The following is an 18,091-nucleotide window of genomic DNA, read 5'->3' as shown; positions in this document are numbered from 1 at the left end:
TGATTACCCTGTGATTTTTTTCCCCTCCATTTCATTTGTTCTATAATTTGCTTAAAAACATTACATCATAACAAAAGTATTTTGGGCACAGATTCATCTTTTTTATCTATTTATATAGATGTGATACAGTATATTTATAAGTGCTGCACGCAGAATGTATTGACTGATAACTCCCCTTTAATCCGTCTAGAAAACTTGCTCCTAGCTCTGTAAATATGAGAGTGGGATTGCTCTGGCAGGGAGATCAATAAGTAGTAAATATTCAAGAGGTTGTATTTTAGATGCAGTTGGATAGGTGTTTTATCTGTCTTAAATGTGGTGGGGTCTGCAAGCAAAGTGGGAAAGTAGCTGGCATGTCCACTAAAAACCTTAAAGGGGTTATGCAACCTTGTAAAATTCATTACTTGTCCTTAGGATAGGCCAGCAATATTAAATGGGTGTGTTCCAACTCCCTGCACCCATGCTGATCATCTGTTTTAAGCATTTGTGGTGCTTATGTGCACAAGTGAACTTGGATACTGCAGTACCCTTCACTGCACTGCTGCTAAAAGTATGGCAAAGGTATAACTCTTTTGTCATAAACAGTGTCTTCCTGCATTACAGAAACTGGGAGACATTTGTTAAAAGTGACTGTCGTGGAAATATTTTCTGGTTTGTCACATTGCCTTCATGGTGAGCGTAATGTTGTGCAATGTGGTTTGTCGTTATTGGCTATTGGCACAGCCAGATGTGTTGGTGGTCAGTGACATATAGGCCTCAGTGCACAGTGTGTAGCCTGGATCACCATATTGCAACTTGTCTGTGTCCACTGTGGGAGTACCTTTGATACAATGGCTGTAGGTGTGACACCTGATACTGTATATGTGGGAGTGGCTACTGTAACCCCTCCCTCTTTGTTATGTACATAAATAAAGCGGACACTGACCTCCCGCAGGGATTTCTTTCTATGCTGGAGGAATAAATCAGTTGCTGGACCACTGACTCTGTCTGTCTGTTTTTTCAACTATTGCGAATTCGCTATCCTGGCAGACACCACTGAGCCCGAATTATTACAAGTCTGGATATTCTACAACATGACCTACTGTATTTAACCCCTTAACGACAATGGACGTAAATGTATGTCATGGTGCCGTGGTACTTAACGCACCATGACGTACATTTACGCTCCACTAAGACCACGAGCACCGGACCGGTGCTCTCGTCATGCGCGGCAGGTCCCAGCTGTTATCAGCAGCCAGGGACCCGCCGGTAATGGCGGACATCCGCGATCGCGTGGTTGTCCGCCATTAACCCCTCAGATGCCGTGATCAATACAGATCACGGCATATGCCTCAGTGCGGTACTTTAAATGGATGATCAGATCGCCTGCAGCTCTGCCGCAGGGATCCAATCATCCAGCATGGTGTCCAGAGGTCCCCTCACCTGGCTCCGCCCGTCTCCCAGGGTCTACTGCTCTGGTCTGAGATCGTAAAAGCCAAAGCAGAAGATGACCGATAACACTGATCAGTGCTATGCCCTATGGACTATTAAAATGTAAGGATAAAAAGTAAAAAAAAAGTTTTAAAAATAAGTTTTAAAAATCTGAAAAATCCCCTCCCCCAGTAAAAATGTCATATGTCCTTTTTTCCCATTTTACCCCCATAAAGTGTAAAAATAAAATAAAAAAAATTGAATACACATATTTGGTATCGCCGCGTGCATAAATGTCCAAACTATTAAAATTAGGGATGTCCCAATACCATTTTTTTAAGACAGAGTACGAGTACCGATACTTTAATTCTAGTACTCGCCGATACCAAGTACGAGTACTTATATTTTAAAAGGAATCTGACACCAGGGTGACCCGGTTTCTGGCACTGTTTACCGTACAATATGTGGGTCCTTGTTGTGTACAATGGAGGCGGCTGCTGTAGTATGAGCCAAGATTACTCTCTTCTCCATTGGACAGGACAGGGAATTTGCATTGGCGGCGAGACCGATGTCTCCTGAGCGACTGCGCTGATGATCACATGGTGAGCAACGGTAGAAACCGGGTCACCTGCACTATCTACCTATAAATTCAAGTTAGTGACTCTGCTGTAAGATTGCCTTTAATAGTAGGTAGTATCCCCTTGCAGACATTAGCTGCAGCCCCCTGGCAGTCATTAGTAGCAGCCCCCCCTGTAGACAGCAGCCCCCCTGTAGACATAAGTAGCAGCCCCCCTGTAGACATAAGTAACAACCCCCCCGTAGACCACAGCTCCCCTTTAGACAGTGGGCCCCCATTTAAACAGCAGCAGCCCCCCCTTTAGACAGCAGCAGGGCCCCCCCTTTAGACAGCAGCAGGGCCCCCCTTTAGACAGCAGCAGGGCCCCCCTTTAGACAGCAGCAGGGCCCCCCTCTAGAAAGCAGCAGGGCCCCCCCTTTAGACAGCAGCAGGGCCCCCCTTTAGACAGCAGCAGGGCCCCCCTCTAGACAGCAGCAGGGCCCCCTCTAGAAAGCAGCAGGCCCCCCCTTTAGACAGCAGCAGGCCCCCCTTTAGACAGCAGCAGGGCCCCCCCCCTTTAGACAGCAACAGGGCCCCCCCTTTAGACAGCAGCAGGGCCCCCCCTTTAGACAGCAGCAGAGCCCCCCCTTTAGACAGCAGCAGGCCCCCCCCCTTTAGACAACAGCAGGGCCCCCGTTTAGACAGCAGCAGGGCCCCCCCTTTAGACAGCAGCAGCCCCTCCTATTAGACAGCAGCAGGCCCCCCCTTTAGACAGCATCAGGGCCCCCGCTTTAGACAGCAGCAGGGCCCCCCCTTTAGACAGCAGCAGGGCCCCCCCGTTTAGACAGCAGCAGGGCCCCCCGCTTAGACATTAGTAGCAGCCCCCTCCTTACAGGCAGCTCACCTCCTCGGGTCAGGTGCTGGTGCTGCCGCGTTCTCCCGTCCTCCGGTCCACATCGTGTCGTCCTATGTAGGAGCATGTGACATATACGTCACTCTGCTTCCTGCGTATCATTACGCTGGGCACAGGGGAGGAGGCAGAGTGATGTGTGTGTCACATGCTCCTCCAAAGGACGACACGATGCGGACCGGAGGACGGGAGAACGGGGCAGCAGAGCGGCACCCGGTATCGGGCATGGTATCGGGGACATTAAACGAGTCCCCGATACCATGCAAATGGTTAGTATCGGCCCTGATACCGATACCAGTATCGGGACATCCCTAATTAAAATATTATGTTATTGGTCCCTACGGTGAACGGCGTGAATGTAAAAAAAAAAAAAAAAAGCAAAATTGATGCTTTTTCGTCACGTTATTAAAATAAAAAAAAAATTATAAAAGTTTTATATACACAAATGTGGTATCAATAAAAAGTACAGATCATGGCACAAAAAATGAGCCCTCATTCTGCCGCTTATATGGAAAAATGAAAAAGTTATAGGTCGACAAAATAGAAGGATTTTAAATAATTTGGTTAAAAAGTTTGTGATTTTTTTTTTAAGCGCAACAATAATAGAAAATCATTGTATAATCATGGGTATCGTTTTAATCGTATTAACCCACAGAAAGAAGACGTCATTTTTACCTTAAATTGTACGGCGTGAAAACGAAACCTTCCAAAATTAGCAAATTGTGTTTTTTTAATTTTATTTCCCCACACATATAGTATTTTTTTGGTTGCGCCATACATTTTATGGTAAAATGAGTGATGTCATTACACAGGACAACTGGTCGTGCATAAAACAAGCCCTACAAGATACTAGTCTGTGGATAAAAATATAAAAGAGTTACGAGGAGGAAAAAACGAAAATGCAAAAATAAAATTGTCCTGGTCCTTAACCTTGGACCTTAACCTGGGACCCTGGTACTTAACGACCAAGAACGTATGCATACGTCCTGAGTCATTGCGGTCTCCGCCGGGCAGAGATCGGAACCGGATGCCTGCTGAAATCGTTCAGCAGGCATCCAGGGCAAACGTCGAGGGGAGCCATGTAGGCCCCCCCATGTCGGCGATCGCCGCAAATCGCTGCTGAAATCACAACATCGATCTGCGGCGATACCGGGCTGATCTGGGACCCGACCGCCCGGTAATTTTGCATGATCCCGGTTGTCACAGACAGCCAGGACCATGCTGAAGTATAGGAGCGAGGTGGCAAGCCTGCCACCTCCTCCTATACCCTGCGATCTGTCGGTTAGTTAACCGACCAATCGCATGGGGGGGGGTGGTTACTTCCTCCCGCCCTGCCCGGCCCCTGGAAGTCCGGAGAGAACGGGAGGAAGACCGGAGGACGCGGCGGGGGACGGGGAGTGCTGGGGCCCGGCCCCAGTACTTACCTCGTCCCTGAAGACCAGGATCCCGGGGGCGGAGACGGCGGCGGTGGCGACAGGTGAGTTGATCTTCGGCGGCGGCGCGGGACCTTTGCAGCAGTCCAGACCGCCGTAAAGCGATCTGGACTGCTCCATCTGGTCCCCTTACACTACAACTCCCAGCATGCCCAGACAGCCCTTGGCGTCTGGGCATGCTGGGAGTTGCAGTTTTGCAACATCTGGAGGTCCACAGTTTGGAGACCACTGTGCCCTTCCAGATGTTGCAAAACTACACATCCTCAGCATGCTCTTACTGTCCAGGCATGCTGGGAGTTGTAGTTCTGTAACATCTGGCCCTTCAGATGTTGCAGAACTACAACTCCCAGCATGCCTGGACAGTTTTGGCATACTGGGAGTTGTAGTTTTGCAACATCTGGAAGGGCACAGATTGGGAACCACTGTATTAGTGGTCTGCAAACTGTAGTCCTCATGATGTTGCAAAACTACAACTCCAAGCATGCTGGGAGTTGTAGTTCGGCAACATCTGGCTCTAAAGATGTTGCCGAACTACTACTTCCAGCATGCCTGAGAATGTTTGGGAGTAGTGGTTTTGCAACAACTGGAGGCACACTGGTTGGGAAACATTGCCTGTTTCCTAACTCAGTGTTTCCCAACCCGTCTGCCTCCAGCTGTTGCAAAACTATAACTACCAGCATGCACTGATAGACCATGCATGCTGGGAGTTGTAGTTTTGCAATGAATGTACAGGGTATAGTAACATGGGCAGGGGGCTTACAGTGAGTATCAGGCTGCAAGTTTGCAATGCAGCAAATTTTGCGTGGCAGCTCAAACTCGCAGCGCGAAACTCGCTGTAATCCCCCGCCCGGGTGACTGTACCCTAAAAACACTACACTACACTAACACAAAATAAAATAAGTAAAAAACACTACATATACACATACCCCTACACAGCCCCCCTCCCTCCCCAATAAAAATGAAAAACGCCTGGTACGCCACTCTTTCCAAAATGGAGCCTCCAGCTGTTGCAAAACAACAACTCCCAGTATTGCCGGACAGCCGTTGACTGTCCAGGCATGCTGGGAGTTTTGCAACAGCTGGAGGCACCCTGTTTGGGAATCACTGGCGTAGAATACCCCTATGTCCACCCCTATGCAAATCCCTAATTCAGGCCTCAAATGCACATGGCGCTCTCACTTTGGAGCCCTGTCGTATTTCAAGTCAACAGTTTAGGGTCACATATGGGGTATCGCCGTACTCGGGAGAAATTGACTAACAAATCTTGGGGGTCTTTTTCTCCTTTCACCCCTTATGAAAAGGTGAAGTTGGGGTCTACACCAGCATGTTAGTTAAAAAAAATAAACTTTTTACACTAACATGCTGGTGTTGCCCTATACTTTTCATTTTGACAAGAGGTAAAGGGGAAAAAAGCCCCCCAAAATTTGTAACGCAATTTCTCCCGAGTACGGAGATACCCCATATGTGGACGTAAAGTGCTCTGGGGGGGCACAACAAGCCCCAGAAGGGAGAGTGCGCCATGTACATTTGAGGTGATTTGCACAGGGGTGGCTGATTGTTACAGCGGTTTTGACAAACGCAGAAAAAACAAAACCCCACATGTGACCCCATTTCGGAAACTACACCTCTCATGGAATGTAATGAGGGGTGCAGTGAGAATTTACACCCCACTGGTGTCTGACAGATCTTTGGAAGAGTGGGCTGTGCAAATTAAAAATGTTGTACAGCCCACTGTTCCAAAGATATGACAGACACCAGTGGGGGGTAAATGCTCACTTTACACCTTCTTACGTTCCTCAAGGGGTCTAGTTTCCAAAATGGTATGCCATGTGGGGGTTATTTTGCTGTCCTGGCACCATATGGGCTTCCTAAATGCGACATGCCCCCCGAGCAAAATTTGCTCTCAAAAAGCCAAATATGACTCCTCTTCTGAGCATTGTAGTTCGCCCGTAGTGCACTTCAGGTCAACTTATGGGGTACCTCCATACTCAGAAGAGATGTGGTTACAAATTTTGGGGGGTATTTTCTGCTATTAACCCTTGCAAAAATGTGAAATTTGGGGGGGAAAACACACCTTTTAGTGATTTTTTTTTTTTTTTTTACGTATGCAAAAGTCGTGAAACCCCTGTGGGGTATTAATGCTCACTTTATTTCTTGTTACGTTCCACAAGGGGTCTAGTTTCCAAAATGGTATGCTATGTGTTTTTTTTTTTTTTTGCTGTCCTGGCACCATAGGGGCTTCCTAAATGCGACATGCCCCCGAGCAAAATTTGCTCTCAAAAAGCCAAATATGACTCCTTCTCTTCTGAGCATTGTAGTTCACCCATAGTACACCTCAGGTCAACTTATGGGGTATCTTTATACTCAGAAGAGATGGGGTTACAATGTTTGGGGGGGTATTTTCTGCTATTAACCCTTGCAAAAATGTGAAATTTGGGGGGAAACACACATTTTAGTGAAATTTTATTTTTATTTTTTTAAATATGCAAAAGTCGTGAAACTCCTGTGGGGTATTAAGGCTCACTTTATTCCTTGTTACGTACCTCAAGGGGTCTAGTTTCCAAAATGGTATGCCATGTGGGGGATTTTTGCTGTTCTGGCACCATAGGGGCTTCCTAAATGCAACATGCCCCCCAAAAACCATTTAAAAAAAACGTACTCTCCAAAATCCCCTTGTCGCTCCTTCGCTTCTGAGCCCTCTACTGCGCCCGCCAAACACTTTACATAGACATATGAGGTATGTGCTTACTCGAGAGAAATTGGGCTACAAATATAAGTATACATTTTCTCCTTTTTCCCCTTGTAAAAATTCAAAAATTGGGTCTACAAGAACATGCGAGTGTAAAAAATGGAGATTGTGAATTTTCTCCTTCACTTTGCTGTTATTCCTGTGAAACACCTAAAGGGTTAAAACGCGGACTGAATGTCATTTTGAATACTTTGGGGGGTGCAGTTTTTATAATGGGGTCATTTGTGGGGTATTTCTAATATGAAGACCCTTCAAATCCACTTCAAACCTGAACTGGTCCATGAAAAATTGTGAGTTTGGAAATTTTGTGAAAAATTGGAAAATTGCTGCTGAACTTTGAAGCCCTCTGGTGTCTTCCAAAAGTAAAAACTCTTCAATTTTATGATGCAAACATAAAGTGGACATATTGTATATGTGAATAAAAAAAATTATTTGGAATATCCATTTTCCTTACAAGCAGAGAGCTTCAAAGTTAGAAAAATGCAAAATTTTCAAATTTTTCATAAAATTTGGGGATTTTTCACCAAGAAAGGATGCAAGATACCACAAAATTTTACCACTATGTTAAAGTAGAATATGTCACGAAAAAAACATTCTCGGAATCAGAATGATAACTAAAAGCATTCCAGAGTTATTAATGTTTAAAGTGACAGTGGTCAGATGTTCAAAAAACGCTCTGGACCTAAGGTGTAAAATGGCCTGGTCCTTAAGGGGTTAAGGTCAAAATGGGCTTGGTCCGCACAGCTAAGTTTCTTTGTTGTTCTTGTCTGTTGAATATCTGTACACTGTTTTTGGGCTCTCGCTAGGTTAAAGGAGTACTCCACTGGAAAATATTTTCTTTTAAATCAACTGGTGCCAGAAAGTTAAACAGATTTGTTAATTACATCTACTAAAAAATCCCAATCCTTCCAGTACTTATTAGCTGCTGTATAATACACAGAAAGTTCTTTTCTTTTTGAATTTCCTTTCTGCCTGACCACAAGTGCTCTCTGCTGACACCTCTGTCCACATCAGCTCCAGAGCAAAAGAGGTTTTCTTGGGGGATTTGCTCCTGCTTTGGACAGTTCCTGACATGGACAGAAGTGTCTGGAAGGATTGGGATTTTTAAATAGAAGTAATTTACAAATCTGTTTAACTTTCTGGCACCAGCTGATTTAAAAGAAAATGTTTTCCAGTGGATTACCCCTTTAAATAATTATTTCTTCTGCCATTTAAGCCCAGCCATATCTCTCACTCATGGTCTAAGAGTCAACACACAGCTTATAATTCAAATCTTGATTCAGATTTGTCTGACATGCTACCATGGGCTCAATCTCCAGGTCTCTTGTTTCTGGTCTCTTGACTTTTGCATACTACACCTTGTACTCCATGGGGGAGATTTATCAAAACCTGTGCAGAGGAAAAGTTGTCCAGTTGCCCATAGCAACCAATCAAATCGCTTCTTTCTTTTTCACAGGCCTTGTTAAGTATGTAAGAAGCGATCTGATTGGTTGCTATGGGCAACGTGACAACTTTGCCTGTCCACAGATTTTGATAAATCTCTCCCCATGTTCCTGGTTCTAGATCATAGCCTATTTCTAGACTCTACCCTTCTGTTCTATGACCATGTACCCATTCTCCGTCAATGCCTGGGTCCTGTTGATGCTGCTACATCTGGTTGCCAACTGATGACTATTCTGGAATCGAGACCTTGGGATCACCTTGTAGTAAAGGCTGTACAGCTAAGCAAAGGTTGGGGTGGAAACAAGGTGATAACTTAAGCTGACCATACCCTTTTAATAACTTTATATTAACAAATGATGTCATTGGAGAATTGAAAGGCCATCATACTGGTCTAACAAAAAGCCACTTACAGTTTAATGATCCACTTTCAAGTAGCGTTCTGATATATAAGGTATACACCTTCTGGGATGACTAGCATTTGTTGGACAAAGATAGGACACCCTAAATTGGCCATGTTGCTAGTTACCAGAAATTCCATCTTCTACCTCAAGTGAGAGGTGTACTGAGAAACTGGCTTTTTAAAAAAAAAAAATCTGATTGTTTTACACCATGGGATAGATTTATCAAAACCTGTCCAGAGGAAAAGATTGCTCCTTTGATTTTTTTACAGGCCTGTTCAAAAATGAAAGAAGCAATCTGATTGGTTGCTATGGACAACTCAGCAACATTTCCTCTGGACAGATTTTTATAAATCTCCCCCTGTGTCCTGGTTCTTACGAGTGTCAGGTGACATTCTCTGTGCCATGTGTCTGCTGTGCTTCCTGCTCTGGAGCGTCTCCTGATTCATTTTCCACTCTGTCCACTAGGGTCTGTCCACGAGCACTGTCTAGAGACAGTGTGCACTCACTAATGGATTCTTCTCCAATCCTTGCCTGGCACTCTCTACATAAACCTGCCCCACCTGTTGCCTCAGCAAGGTTGTATTTTCAGCATTGCTAGGTCTATAAAGCCTTTATGTTTGCTGATCCTGTGTTCCTGACCCTGCCTGTTTACTAGACTTTTGCCTTAATTTCATTCCCTGGAACCTGACCTGTCTCTTCTATGCATAAGCTTGTTTCAGCCAGTCTTTCAGTCATCTTAGCTTTTCTCACAGCATCTACTCTGCTTATAAACACCTAGTCAGCTCTGCTGATATTATCATTATGTTATTACTTTCCAAAAATGCATCCAGGCCCCTTTTGAACTCTTTTACAGAGTTCACCATGACTACCTTCTCTGGGAGAGAGTTCCACATTCTCACTGCTCTTATAGTAAAGAACCCCCATCTGAGCTGGTGTAAAAACCTTGTAAGATGAAAATAAAAGCGGTGTAGCTTAAAAGGTGGGCATGTCTTTGCAAGATAGAGCGTGGCATGCGTGGAGGGTGTGGCTTTCCAGCCAGACTGACACACTCACCAGGAGATGCAGAGAGGAGCTTATGGAGTAAAGTATCAGACGTCCCATATACTTGCATTACACTTGAAACGAAGACCCCATCCTTCAAATAAGGGGGTAGGTTAGGGTTAATTTACCTATTATATACTTTTATTTGACATATAAGTAACATGTGACCAAGTATTATCGAAAAATATCTCAAGCTGTAGGGAAGTTATGCTGTAACAAATATTTCCCATAGACTTGTATGGGACTTTAACCCCTTAACGACCAGCGGCTCCCGATCTGTGAAGCTTCTGAGCGCGCTTCGTATCTGCGGGGTCCTGGTTGCTATCAGCAACCAGGACCCGTGGCTAATACCGGACATCGCCGATTGGGCTGATGCTCAGTATTAACCCTTTAGACAGCACGATCAAAGTTGATTGCTGCGTCTAAAACGGGAGAATACACTGCAGGTTACCTCAGCGAAGCTGTTCGGGTGAAATTGCGGCGTCCCGAACATCTGAGAGGACAGCGGGAGGTGTCTTACCTTCTTCCCGGCTGTCCGATCGGCGTTTGATTGCTCCAAGCCTGAAATCCAGACTTGAGCAATCAAGCACAGAAAACACTGATCAATGCATTCCTATGGCAATGCATTGAACAGTACCTGCAATCAGTGTATGCAATATTACAACCCCTAGAGGGGGCTATAACACTGTATAAAAAAAAAAAAAACATTTATAAACACGATTTAACCCTTCCCTAATAAAAATCAGAATCACCCCCCTTTTCCCATAAAAAAAAGTGTAAATAAAAATAAATATAAACATATGTGGTATCGCCGCGTGCGTAAATGTCCGAACCATAAAATATATTGTTAATTAAACCACACGGTCACTGGCGTACGCGCAAAAAAATTCCACAGTCCAAAATAGCATATTTTTGTTCACTTTTTATACCATAAAAAATGAATAAAAAGCGATCAAAAAGTCCAATCAAAACAAAAATGGTACCGATAAAAACTTCAGATCACAGCACAAAAAATTTGCCCTTATACTGCCCCGTTCGTGGAAAAATAAAAAAGTTATAGGGGTCAGAAGATTACAATTTTAAACGTATCAATTTTCGTGCATGTAGTTATGATTTTTTTTCCAGAAGTACGACAAAATCAAACCTATATAAGTAGGGTATAATTTTAAAATGGTTAACAAGGGCTGTGGGAGAGTGTTTTTTTAAATAACATTTTTATTTCAATGTGTTGTGTTTTTTATTTTTAGCAATTCTTTATTTTTCCATTTTCTGGAATAACAAAAATTGTAACATGAGGCTGTTACTGCTTGGTTTGTATCTGTCTGATACTGAAAATAGGGGGAACCCAATGAGTTTTTTTTATTTTAAATAAATAAAAAAAACGTGTGTGGTTCCCCCATTTTTTCATTATCAGCCAGATACCAACCAAGCAGCAACAGCCTGATGTTACCAGGGTGGGTGAGGACCATTGTTACTGGCCCTCTCCAGCCTAAATAACGCCAGCCTATTACCGCCTAGGCTCAGAAGTGCCATTTTTGACATGATTGTACATGATTGTAAAGGGGTAGATCAATGATAAACCTTTTATATACAGTGGGGCAAAAAAGTATTTAGTCAGCCACCAATTGTGCAAGTTCTTCCTCTTAAAAAATATGAGAGGCCTCTAGTTTTCATCATAGGTATACCTCAACTATGAGAGACATGAGAAAAAAAATCCATAAAATCACATTGTCTGATTTTTATAGAATTTATTTGCAAATTATGGTGGAAAATAAGTATTTGGTCACCTACAAACAAGCAAGATTTCTGGCTCTCACAGACCTGTAACAACTTCTTTAAGAGTTTCCTCTGTCCTCCACTCATTACCTGTTTTAATGGCACTTGTTTGAACTTGTTATTAGTATAAAAGACACCTGTCCACAACCTCAAACAGTCACACTCCAAACTCCACTAAGGCCAAAGGAAAGAATGAATGGGGCCATGTATCGTGAAATTTTGAGTGAAAACCTCCATCCATCAGCAAGGGTATTGAAGATGAAACGTGGCTGGGTCTTTCAGCATGACAATGAACCCAAATACACCGCCCGGGAAACAAAGGAGTGGCTTCCTAAGAAGCATTTCAAGGTCCTGGAGTGGCCTAGCCAGTCTCCAGCTCTCAACCCCATAGAAAACCTTTGGAGGGAGTTGAAAGTCTGTGTTGCCTAGCAATAGCCCCAAAACATCACACTGCTCTAGAGAAGATCTGCATGGAAGAATGGGCCAAAATACTAGCAACAGTGTGTGAAAACCTTGTGAAGACTTACAGTTTGACCTTTTTCATTGCCAACAAAGGGCATATAACAATATATTGAGATGAACTTTTGTTATTGACCAAGTACTTATTCTCCACCATAATTTGCAAATAAATTCTTTAAAAATCAGACAGTGATTTTATGGATTGAAGTATATGCATAATGAAAATTACAGGCCTCTCATCTTTTTAACTCCTTAAAGGAAATCTGTCATCAGAATCACCCGCACTAAACCTGTTACACAGGCTTGTAGTGCGGGTGATCCTGATTAAAACGCTTCTTACCTGGTTAAAAATGGTTCAGCGGTTCTTCAGATATCTTTATTTTTAATTTTTCTGTTATTCCCTGGCTTGGGACTCAGTGGGAGGTGTTATCATCTCGGACTCGGCTACACGTCATTCTAGCTGGGCGGAGCGGCCGCCCGGCTCATGAATATTCATGAACTTATCCTCGTAGTCTAACTCCTTTTTCTAGGTCTGGTGGGGAGGGCCGCGCATGCGCCGGGTTCCGTACACCCGGAAGCGGCGTTCTCCCCCCGGCTTTTCACGCATGCAGCCCGTCTTCTTACTTGTATTGGGCCGCAGCTCGAGTGAAGCCGGGGGGAGAACGCCGCTTCCGGGTGTACGGAACGCGGCGCATGCGCGGCCCTCCCCACCAGACCTAGAAAAAGGAGTTAGACTACGTGGATAAGTTCATGAATATTCATGAGCCGGGCGGCCGCACCGCCCAGCTAGAATGACGTGTAGCCGAGTCCGAGATGATAACACCTCCCACTGAGTCCCAAGCCAGGGAATAACAGAAAACTAAAAATAAAGATATCTGAAGAACCGCTGAACCATTTTTAACCAGGTAGGAAGCGTTTTAATCAGGATCACCCGCACTACAAGCCTGTGTAACAGGTTTAGTGCGGGTGATTCTGATGACAGATTTCCTTTAAGGACACAGGATGTATATTTACATCCTGTGCCAACTCCCGCGATATAATGCGGGGTCAAGCGGTGACCCCGTGTCATATCGGGTTGGTCCCGGAGGCCATCAACGGCCGGGACCCACGGCTAATAATGGACATCACCGATCGCGGTGATGCCCGGTAATAACCCTTCAGACGTGGCGAAAGCATCTGGCCAGCTCAGTCGTGCTGTTCGGGACCGCCGCAGTGAAATCCAGGCAGGAGCAGTCAAGCGGCGTGAGATCCAGGCAGGAGCAGTCAAGCGGCTATAACACTGATCAGTGCCATGTTAATGTCCTAATAAAAGTCAGAATCACCCCCGTTTCTCATTTAAAAAAAACTATGTAAATAAAAATAAATATAAACATATGTGGTATCGCCGCGTGTGTAAATGTCCAAACTATAAAAATATATTGTTAATTAAACCACATAGTCAATGGCGTACACGTAAAAAAATTCTAAAGTCCAAAATAGCGTATTTTTGGTCACTTTTTATACCATTAAAAAATTAATAAAAAGCGATCAAAACAAAAATGGTACAGATAAAAACTTCAGAACACAGTGCAAAAAATTAGCCATCATACATCCCCATATGCGGAAAAATAAAAAAAGTTATAGGGGCCAGAAGAGGACATTTTTAAATGAATAAATTTTCCAGCATGTGGTTATGATTTCTTTCCAGAAGTAAGACAAAATCAAACCTATATAAGTAGGGCATCATTTTAACTACATGGACCTACAGAATAAAGATAAGGTGTCATTTTTACCGTAAAATGCACTGCGTAGAAACGGAAGCCCCCAAAACTTACAAAATGGCGTTTTTTGTTCAATTTTGTCACATAAAGATTTTTTTCGTTTCGCCGTGGATTTTTGGGTAAAATGACTAATGTCACTGCAAAGTAGAATTGGTGGCGCAAAAATAACGAAAATGCAAAAACTGGAAAACGCTGAATCCTTAAGGGGTTAAGTGGGAGAACTTGCACAATTGGTGGCTGACTAAATACTTTTTTGCCCCACTGTATATAGATATATTATACTGAATGTGTACCTGCAATGTTCATCATACAAATATTTTTTCTAAATTACTTTGATTTTGAATTTGATGCCTAAATACCTTTAGTGTGTATTGACACATATAGTATCCTGTGTATTGATGCTGTGTTCAGTCACTTAGTTTACATTAAAATCGGAAGCATAAAATCTGCAACTTCAAATACTGCACATTAAATATGCACAGGATACTGTACGTGTGACTACATTCTGCACCAGAGTCCCATTGATTTCAATGGGATTTTGCTGTCCTGTTCACACGGCAGAATTTCCGCAGCAGCAACATCTGCTGTGAAAATCCTGTTTTTGGCATCTGCAAAAACATTGAACAACATATTTAATATTTTTGTGGATTCTGCTAAAACAGTAAATCCCAGACAAATGCATATGCGTTACTCCATAAACGTTTTTTTTTTTTTACAAGAAATAAGAAAAAGCAGTTGTCAATATCACACCCTATCGGTCCAGCCAAGACGGTAGAGAGAGAGAGTGATGGTGCAAGGGTTAAAGCCACCAGACCTCTCAGCAAGTCACCAAATTAACTCTTTAATAAATGTTTCACCAGAGCTTCCTTCAGAAAGGTGAGCTCCTATATTTAGAGATCAAAGATCAGAGCTGATTATTTAAAATTTAATCTGAAAATCACAGTGCTAGGTATAAAATAAACAAATGACATACAGTTACAAAAATATATAAAAGCGTTCAGCAAGACAAGTTCAGAAAACAAAAAGAAAAGTCCTTACAGCATAATGGTATAGCAGCACTTGTGAGTGAGATTCCAGCTGTTCTTAGGATCTTGTCAGCTTTTGCCACCGGCTTCCTCCAAGGTTTGTCCAGCATCTCATCTTTAGGGTACGTTCCCACACGGCGTATTTTGCTGCGTATTTGCTGCGTATTTGGTGCTGCGTTTTTTCCTACCCATTGACTTCAACAGAGAAAATAAAATACGCAGCAGCAAATACGCAGCAAATACGCCGTGTGGGAATGTACCCTTAAAGTGGCTTTTTAGGAGGGAAAACTCCCCCCCCCCCTCTGATCCCAGCAGGTGGGGGGCATATCTCTTCCAGGTCCCTTATCTGATTTTGATAGCATGATGGGACCAGAGACATCTCATATCCTGCTGCTGATACGAAGGCTTTTGACTTTAAAAGTATAACACAGGCAGACAGACCACCCAATAAAACTGGAATACACAAAAACAAATACACCGTCTGAATGAACCCTCACCCATGCCTTAGATTATACACAAATACAATTATAATACACATGTATGGTTCCATACTTAGGCCTTCAGCCTGACACCTCTCCCTTAAGATGGGGCAGAGAGATCTTGCCTCTCCAGCATTCAATGCTGTCAGTCCATCTCCTTGATAAAGCCACACTAGTGGCGATACATTTCGGGGGGTGACAGTGTATAGTTTTAACTGCAATTCCACTATGTCATAAATAAACCTAAAAGGGAAATAAGAAAAATTAGGTAGGGTCAGATTAGGCCAGTGAGCCTTATAGCGGTGCACAGCAGGTTACGGCCAGTGTTTTGCCGTGCAGCCACCAGTAGCAATCCAACAGTGATTTCCATCTGTGAGCCACATATATAAATGGCACGAGTATTCTCATGTGAGAACTACATGTAAGCAGTGGTATCAATATCCTGAGGGAGATACCATCTCATCGTGATATACAACAATCCAATATAGTGCCCATATTGCCTGGTATGCAAGAGAGGGAGGCATGTCCCCGAATCTAGCAACATGGAATGAATAAATAGATATAGGGTTGTTTAGCTTGGCACTCGCTGAGGGATTTAGAAATCCTCATATATCACAGTTGGGAGCCTTTGATGGCATATCGGCCATGACCCCAAGTGCTGGTTCTCAGATACCTAAATGACACTAGTGGAATTGTAATTTTAAAGCGTGTGTTTCTCACCTTTGTTACATTTAGATTAGACTAATAAAAGCTAAGTTTTACTAAATATTTGTAGCACATGTGATTTAGAGGATATTTAACCCCCTAGGGTTATTCTGTTGGCAGGGGCACACCAAACCCCCCCCCTAGCCCATCTCCACTAGGTTTTGGCATTGGTAATTCATTGTCATCACATTTTACAATACACCCCATTTCACTTTTGGAAATTATCACTGGTTCAGTCACAGATAAACATTTATCAATCCCCTGCACTCCCTCCCAGTTATCACATTTCAGTGTCTCCTAAAGTCTCACAAAGTACCTCAGAACGAACCGGCTCTCTCCTAGCCCATCAGGTGTGCAGGTAGTGTCCTCCGGAGCATAATGACAGAGCATCCGACACAAATCATTCCCCAGCAGAACATTAACAGGGATGTCCTCAGAGACCCCCACCTCCCACAAACCTATGCCTGTACCCCAACACAAACGAATGTCCAGCACTTGGTATGCGAATAAAATAATTTTCGTTTATTGAAGTTGCACAGGACAAACAGGTACAAGTGGTCTTTCTAGAAAGACCACTTGTACCTGTTTGTCCTGTGCAACTTCAATAAACGAAAATTATTTTATTCGCATACCAAGTGCTGGACATTCGTTTGTGTTGGATTTACTGTGGAAGCCGGGGCGGTGCCGGCGGGTCCGAGACACAGGTGTGCGCATTGCAGGAGTGAGCTGTATCTTGCTTGGATACTTCATATGCCTGTACCCCAATCCAGGTACAAACAGGCCATGGGCACAGCAGGTCGCACACCTCCAATTCCTTTTAAAGCCATGGTTCTTCCAGGGATGATGTCCTCTGTATCCACCACTTCAGGCCGCACCAAGGTAAATGAGGCTCCAGAATCTTGTAAATTTGAAAATTTTGCATTTGTTGCTTTTGGTGATGATGGCAAGAATTTCCCGTCTGGCCTAGTGGTGCTCTGTGGTTGTGTGGCTCCGCTCCAGGTACTTGCTCCTGCTTGTGCAGATCCACGCTTTGCTGTTGGTGCCCGGTTATATGCAAAGTCATCTCCTAGTTCTGCTGCTTCCGCTGCTGTCTTGGGCTTGCGGTCCAAAATCCACTCTCTGGCTTCAACGTTCCGTCTTTGGAGAAACTGATCCAGAACCATCAAGTGCTCCAGGGCCTCATAAGTAGCGACTTGTAGGCCCCCAGTCCATTACCTGAATGCAGTCCTTATCTGACTTGCATGTTCACTGCAGCTTTCTGTGTTGCTTTGTTGCAAAGTCCGAAATCTTTTCCGATAAGCCTATGGAGTTAGATTAAATCTTTTTAGCAGGGCAGATTTTATTGCATCATAGTCCTGGTCACTTTCAGAGGAAGAGAAGCAAACACATCCAAAGCTTTCCCTCACGTCTGTGGGGTTAGGTATCGTACCCACTGTTCCTTAGGTGGAACTGCCGGCAAACCTTTTCAAACCCCCTCAGGAACACATCCAGATCACCATCTTTCTCAAACATGGGGAAATCTTCCAAGCAAGGTTTGTGGTCTCTCTGCGGCCTGTGCCTGTGCCTCTCTCTCTGCAGCTCGTGCCTCTCTCTCTCTGCAGTTTGGTACTGGAGAAGCAGTTGGACTCTTATGCGGACTACCTTACAACACCTTGGGAATGTGGATGCTAATATGAAACTCCAAGGCCTCATGTGGAGGACTGTCCTGATAGGGAGTAATGTTGCTATTTTCCCCAGGAGATATCAGTCCTTGGATGGCAGTTCAAGCTGTAGGACTTTGTCTCATGTCACTCAGCTCTTCTGCATGGGCATCATACTCCACAAGATCAGCAATAAGTTATTCCTTGTTCTTTCCCACAGTAGAGATCTCCTTTTCTTCGCACATTAGCTCCAGTGCAGGGTTGGACTGCTTGTGATATGTCTCCATATATCCAAGATGAGACA

General features: G+C 43.9%; 1 protein-coding gene across 15 annotated transcripts in view; it reads right to left on the bottom strand.

Annotated features, from left to right (window-relative positions):
- The window catches only part of ATP11A (ATPase phospholipid transporting 11A), a 268,432-nt gene that overhangs the window by 212,444 nt on the left and 37,897 nt on the right, over positions 1 to 18,091 (bottom strand). The gene's annotated exons all lie outside the window — the stretch shown is intronic.

Source organism: Hyla sarda, chromosome 2 (genome assembly GCF_029499605.1).
Source record: "Hyla sarda isolate aHylSar1 chromosome 2, aHylSar1.hap1, whole genome shotgun sequence".
NCBI lineage: Eukaryota > Metazoa > Chordata > Amphibia > Anura > Hylidae > Hyla > Hyla sarda.
The sequence above is the reverse complement of the archived record's forward strand: the minus strand, read 5'-3'. Positions and strand labels throughout refer to the sequence as shown.